We start from the raw sequence: 7,438 nt of genomic DNA, 5'->3' as shown, positions 1-7,438 counted from the left end.
ATACATATATGTCTATATAATTAATATTTGAAACTGTCAGTATTTGGTAAAACTCCATAATTACAACCTTCACTGACAAAACCATGGTAGTATTAAATTAAATATTTGTGAAATGTAATATATGTGATCCTCAGTAAGTTTGACAGTTTTATTTCATGATTATCCAGTTTTAAGAGAGCTTCTAAAGGCTTTGCACTTATGACTGATCCAAAAGTGAGTTGAAATCCTGCTTCTAGCAGTTACTTACATCTCATTTGCTTATGAGATGGGTCAGAAAAACAATAGATCTTGTTGTCCTTATCTTTTGGATTTTCAAACCACGTCTTGCCCATCATAATACACTTATTTCTACAAACAAACAATTCCTTCTCTATTGTCACATACATAAGCCTTTACAATATATCCTATTTTGCCTAATTTCTTTTTATATTGCACACAATATAATATTTGTTACCATTTGGCCAAAACCTACACAGATTGGTTACATCCATTTGCAAATAATCCATGGACCATGATTATGGGCATGCAAAATAATTGACCCATTACTGATCTGTTTGAATGTTGTATTTTTAGCATTTCTTCACATTTACTTCATTAACTTTCTCACTATTTCCATTATACATAATACATTCAAAATGTATGCCCTGTTTTTAAAAGTCCATTAACATAACATTTAGAAACCTGGCACTGAATAATGCCGTTTTGTTCCCTGTCAAAAGTAACTTCTTTTGCTAAAGTAACTATGTCTATTTCTTCATTTCTCCAATTGACCCTTTTCTTCTTCAATAAGATGTCCACTTGATTTTTGTATACGTGATAGCATAGTTTCATGAATATTAATTCCAATTACCTAGGCACTGACTTTCTTTTGTTACAAATTCTGAAAATGTTTCTTCATCATTTGATTTGAAACTTTATCATTAGATGACTATAAACTTCAGTAATTTAACACAAAGTTCCTTATTTTCTTTAATTATATATATATTGGTTTTGTGAAGTTTCTTTATTTCACTTTCTATTTCTTTAAGCTTCTGTTCCAAGGAATTATTATTTTTACACTTATTGTTATTTTCTTATATATAGGCTCTTTCTGAGTATTTTTTAAAATAAGCTCTTTCATCATTTATCTTTGTTCACTTCCTCCTCATCTTGAATTTTACTCATAAGCACTCATCTTCACAATATTTTATGGTATAGGACTATTAGGTAGAAACTTTTGTGATGATATAGCAGTTTCTTTAAGTGTTCTTTTGGGTGGTAAATTCAGAAGTTGTGCTTCAAAATCTCATAAACTTCAGGCAAGAAATATTTAGAATATAGATAACACGAACTATTATTCCCTCTTCTGTCACAGTGGTATCCCTGAATCCATTGTTATGTTTTATCCCTTGTCTTTAAGGAAGGAATGATACTTGAACCTCTGTATATAGGCTTGATCATTTTGACCAACTTTGCAATTGCCATGTAACCTTGAATTTATACATACTATAGCTTTTAATGTAGTAAGTGTATCTTCACAAATTTGGCAAGCTTTTAGTAAGCATTACAAGTCTTTTTAATACAAAAAATCAGATTTTTTAATGAAGCATTTATTAAAGGTTTGTCTCTGTATTTATGGAATTAAGAATCTGACTCAGACTCTGACTAGTATGATTACAAGATGATTTTCATGCTAAGATTAAAGATATTTTTTGGATCCTACAGTTTTCATATTTCGTATATGTAACTTCTAGAACTTCCTAAATGAATATCAGAAGTTTTTTTCAGTAAAACTTTGTATTTTATCTGTTATTTTTGCTTCTCTAATACTATAAGGATACAGTCCATTTTATCGACCTTGTAACCACCATGAAATATAAGATATAAATCTAAGTTACCTTTTTTCTTTCTAGAATGATTGCAGATCATATCAAAAAATTAGTTATTTATCCTAAACAGCTTCAGGCTCATAATAATTTTCATTTGTTTTCATTTAATTTTATTGTTTTTATTGCCCTTTGTCTAACTAGTAAACTGATAACAAGCTAGAAATCACCCAGTGAATGTTTAGCTTTAGTTAAGTATTGAATGATTGTAGTCCCAAATATAAATTTTAAGATACTCCCTCCTGCATTAATTAATCTGTATTTTTGTCTATTCCAATCTAAAATAAAAATTTTATCCTTAATATTGTTTAACAAATCACCTATTTCATCGTAATATTTTCTGGTTAGCCTTTTATAGTTTTGTACTAGCCTGTTTGCATTATTCGTAATACTTTCATTATAGCTACTTCAGTGTTTGTGAATGAATAATTTCATTATTATTCTTAAGTCCAAAATTCACACTAGTTTCAGGATTAAGAGTCTTCTCAAATGCAAATAACTCTTTGTGTATTCTTGTTAGTAACCAAACATATTGTAGAAATTGTATACCTTAACAAGTGTTCATTTATCCCTTGCTAAAGTAAAATTTCTGTGTTCAACAAATACAATTACATTTCTTCTTGCTCCTATGGTCATTGTCAATGTCAAGAGGATTCTGGTACATCTGCAAACATACTTACTGCTTCTAATTTACATCAGTATATGCTTATTATTTTATGATACACTGTCTTTCATTATTCTAGGGTGAGTTATCCTAATTACATTCTCTCAAATATTCTAATATATTGTTGAAAGCTTTAAGTACTATTTCTGTTATTTTACTGCTATTACTACATAATTATACCATCATGGTGCATGTGTAATGACCTGTGGGACAAACCTGATGTGTCTGATTCTTCTTGTGAGAAAAGGTTGCACCAGTGGTTGATCTTCAACTGGATTAAGTGATCTCTGATTATAATCATGCAGCTGTGTATCTGGTGTGGACTGAAATGTTACCTGTGCTATGCTATCACTACTACCAGCACTTGGTTTGCTAGCCTGAGTGTCATCTAATGTCTTAATTTCTCTATCTGTAGTTACCTCATCTTTACTCTCGTAAAGAGTCTATATTTTCATCATCTGCTTTATCAAATCTATGACCTTGTAATTCTATCTTATCTTATTTCTTAAGCTTATTTGCCTTTTTCCTCTGTGTAACAATCTCTTTTTTTTGTCTGTTAACTTTGTATACTTATATGGTTTAGATTTATTTTCTTTAAGCAGTTCACATGTACTAACTGTTTATTTTTTAGCACAAATTTTCTGTTTTATGAATTTTCCTTGACTTTTCAACTCTAAACATTCCTTTCCAAAGTTTTGCTTGTTTCTTAGTGTTTCTCTTTTTAATGATATGTGTTTACACTAATATTTTATCTCTTAATGTAATTTTATTAATTTATGCCTCCTTATCTGACTGCTTTTTTGGGCTGAGGTAAATGTTCCTTTACTACTTTAAATGCAGTTCGTATCCTATGCGTTATTTCAGCATTTTAGTTTTTGTGTGATGATGAATTATTTATTTTAGGTGCTAATATTTCTTGCATAAGTAATATTACATCTCTACCATGTAACAAGAAGATTGCCTTCATTAATTTTGAAATGAAGTTTGTACGTCTATTTGTTAGCAAATACTCTGGTATGCCATGCCTAACTACAATGTGCAATGCAATAGTCTGTTTTTGAAAATCTAGTCAAATAATCAGCACCAACTAACATATATTTATTTTCTGCACATAAAGTTGGTAATGAACCTAAAATATCCATAACTATTATCTGAAATAGCATTGTTAAATTGGACATCATCTGTACAGGAGCATTTCTTAAATGTGGACTGGATTTTAAATGTTGACATTCTATAAATGATTCACAGTAGTTTATAATATCCTTTCTCATGTTTTGCTGACAGAACCATCTGACATGTATGTTTGTCATACACGAAGATACAAGAAATATTAAATTTTTCATTCACATAAGCTTTTGTAATTTTAACAAAATGTCTCAAATGCTTCACAACAACAGTGCGCATGAGATGGTCCCAGTGTCAATTTTAAATTTCAGTAGATGTGAGTCACAAGATGTAAACAGGATGAACATAAGATTTAAGACTGAACAAATTGTGAAAAGTTTAACATATACCAAGGGTGCTAGTGAACTGCAAGTACAAAATTTCAAGATGCTGTGTGTGTTATGCTTGGTAAAACTGGTACACATACTTATGGGAAAAGTCACTTATTAGGTTTCTTGTAAGAAATCTGAATAGCATTGATCCAAAGAGCATGGGAAGGGAAAAAGAGCACATAAGTGAAAATAAATGTAAAGAGTGTACTTAATTAAGATTTTTAGCAATCTTATGTTGAAATTTGATGATATATTTACTGTTATATGAAACTATGGCAAATATGCTAGCCTATGATAAAGATTATCACATGGTCAAGCATCTGTAGAGGGGGAGGGGATTTTCAGTCATCAGGCAGGTAGGCAAAACCTTAAAGAAGAAAGTTATTTAGCTCATAGAATCATTTGATCATATTGGTGGAATTTTAAAGGTTAAAATTCACAAAGGATTATTAATTTCAGCTGCTGGAGCAAGACAGAAGTATCAAGCATTTTTGGATGAAAATTTAAGAAAGAAAAAATGGAGAAGTTTTGTTTAAAAATCATTAAATAGTGAAATAGATGAGTTGAAAAAGAAAATGTTGCATAGGAAGAATTGTTTAGAGTATGACAAAGGAATTCTGCTCATTTGCATAAAATAGAGGCAACAACGAATATAATGATTTTTGTTACAAGATTAGATCATTTTTAATAAAACTGTGGATACCGAAAAACAAGAGCTGAGAAACATAAAAGAGAGGCTTGATGACATATAAGAAGACTTAAAAAACAAATAAATTATTCAGGAATTACTTGTGTTGTAAAAAATTAAAATAGTGTTGTTGATAAGTTGTGGTTAATATGTTGGCTATACTATTGTAATGTAAGAAGAGAAATATGTATAATTATTATTGACTTTAATGTTTTATATAATAAATCTTGCTTTTCACTGACATTTTTGAATAAATACTGTATTGAACAGAAACCCCCAGATATATGATATAATAAAGGTTAAAGGATTTTGTCTCATCAATAGTTAAGGTATATTAGTAAATCTTAGAAAATTGAATCTTGTGTTCATGGAAATGTTGTTGAATTTTTTATTTTTTTTTTACTAATTGTATGGGAAATCTATATATATATATACACATTATTAATATATTACATTAATAATAGAAACATATACAACTGGTACAGGTATCTATGTCACCCCCTGAAATGGTTTTTACTCCATCTCATTAAGTAAGCACAGATATGGGATCAAGATGGTACATGCTTCTATAGGATAGCCATTGTAGCACGTCACAAGAGAAAGTAGTGGTGTGTGTGTCTTCATCCTTTTTACATCCAGTTTACAAGAATGCCATGTTACTACATGTAGAGTACATGCATGAAAATTCAGAAACATTACTTAACCTTTTCAGTGCTGTCACTGTATGAGATATGGTAGTCTGTGAGAATACTATCTCCATGTAACACAAGTTTATTTTACCTGCCACTTTTTTAATTTGTATTGGCACTTTGGCTAGTTACTGTGCCAATACGAATTCAAAAAGTGTCAGAAAAATAAACCCATATTTTATACAGTGATAAGATTCTCACAGATTACCATATTTTGTACAGTAATAGTACTAAAAGGATTAAATATGCTTAAATAAAGATGCATTTTATACAAGTGAAATTATCAGTTATTTTGTATGTGACACCCATTACCTCAGAATTTTCCAAGACAAGAGCATGTGAACTGAACATTAATGTCAGAATTAGAAGATTAACCAGCAGATCATAATATGCAGTAATCATCTCCATCAGGTGACATACAAGATATTATGAAATTTACATGAAAACAACAGAGTTACAGAAGGCTACAATGACCAGTTAAAGTGAAATATATAAAAGAAAACTCAAAAATAAATATGAAATTACAATAGGGAAACCTCGATTTACAACTGAAATCAAAATTGCAGTAGAAGAAAACCATTATAAAATAAATTCATTGTACCATACATTTACAAGACATTAAAGGATTTGATGTGGTTATTAAGACCTTGTGATGTAAGGTTAACTATGATTACTTATCTGTAATATATTCTTTTAAGGTTGAATGCACATGTTATTTTCATCAATACTGGTGAGACAGTGTTTCAATTTCAACAATAAAATATAGGCTTATACTATCTCTGAGAAAAAAAAACAGTTTTACCTTTTTTTCTTTTGGAAAGAGTAATGCAATATATTTCACTTGAATCAAAATGTATGAGTGGTTAAGTTATCAGTAGTATATGAAATTCATGGACTGTAGCTTAAATATCTTAAAAAAAAATGTAAACTTAGTTTGTCTGGTGTTTTATTTGGTTGTAATAGAATATTTTCAATACTGCAGTTTGAAACAGTTATTAAAGCACATGGTTTTCTAAATATTTTCTTAAAATTTTTTCAGTACAAGACACAGTAAAAGATGCATGAGAATGCAAGCTGTAAGTGTACTAGGGGGAAAGTAACACCTTCTTGGTGCAATTTGCACCAAAGCTAGTACTAAACATTTAACTTAAGGAAAGAAAGTGTAAATGTTAGTGGATTCTAATGGTCAAAAGTAAGGAACTGGCATTGTGTAACCTGAATTAATTCATGTGTAACCAGTTTTGCAGCCTTCACTCCATTCTTTTCCTACTAGAACTAGGCACTATTTGCATAACAAGTAGACGGTAGTGGTGATAATGTATCTGGGTCAAATGGTTTACTGTTGTCACTAGAATAGCAATAGGGGCAGCATGGCTACTAAGTATTGGTCAACCATATAATCAATGAAACATGTGGACCAAGAAGTTCACTGGTATCAAACCCAGTCAAAGCAAATTAACTCAGAATTACTTTATAATAAGTCGTGTTGAACCTCCTCCTTTTTCAAGGGGCCTATCCCATTGCTCTTAGATTAACTCAGTTTTACCCAAAGTATACTGTGCCTGTGATTTTGAAATAAATAAGTACCCATGTGTATTCAAAATGTAGATTAATTTTTGATTGATCAACAAAAAATGTGTTAGCTTCACAATTAGATATATATAGCAATAACAAATATAACTTAAAAAATGTTTGACAAACCTATATATTTTTTTATGACATATGTGTGTGTTTATATATGTATAAAAGTGTGTGTGTGTGTAATTATTTTCGGTGAAAAAATTTGTGTGTATATGTGTATGTATGTAAATGTATGCATATTCACAGATTTTAAAATCAATTCAAATATGAATGAAGTGACTTGTCATCTTGACAATAAAGCTTGAGAAAATTTGTAAAAGGACAGGAATAAAAAATCTAATACATCAGAAAGATTGATTATGAAAGAGTTAGGAGGCTAAGCTGGTCATTGGCATAAATTAAAAAAAAATAATATATATATATATATATATAAAAATCTAATACAATAAATTTCC

At 29.7% G+C, this 7,438-nt stretch overlaps 1 protein-coding gene across 14 annotated transcripts in view; it reads left to right on the top strand.

Moving 5' to 3' along the window:
- Positions 1 to 7,438, top strand: part of LOC106461099 (acetyl-CoA acetyltransferase, mitochondrial-like) — a 152,632-nt gene that overhangs the window by 49,114 nt on the left and 96,080 nt on the right. The gene's annotated exons all lie outside the window — the stretch shown is intronic.

Source organism: Limulus polyphemus, unplaced genomic scaffold, assembly GCF_000517525.1.
Source record: "Limulus polyphemus unplaced genomic scaffold, Limulus_polyphemus-2.1.2 Scaffold897, whole genome shotgun sequence".
In the NCBI taxonomy this organism is placed as follows: Eukaryota; Metazoa; Arthropoda; class Merostomata; order Xiphosura; family Limulidae; genus Limulus; species Limulus polyphemus.
Note: the sequence above shows the minus strand (reverse complement) of the source record. Positions and strands in the feature narration are given on the sequence as shown.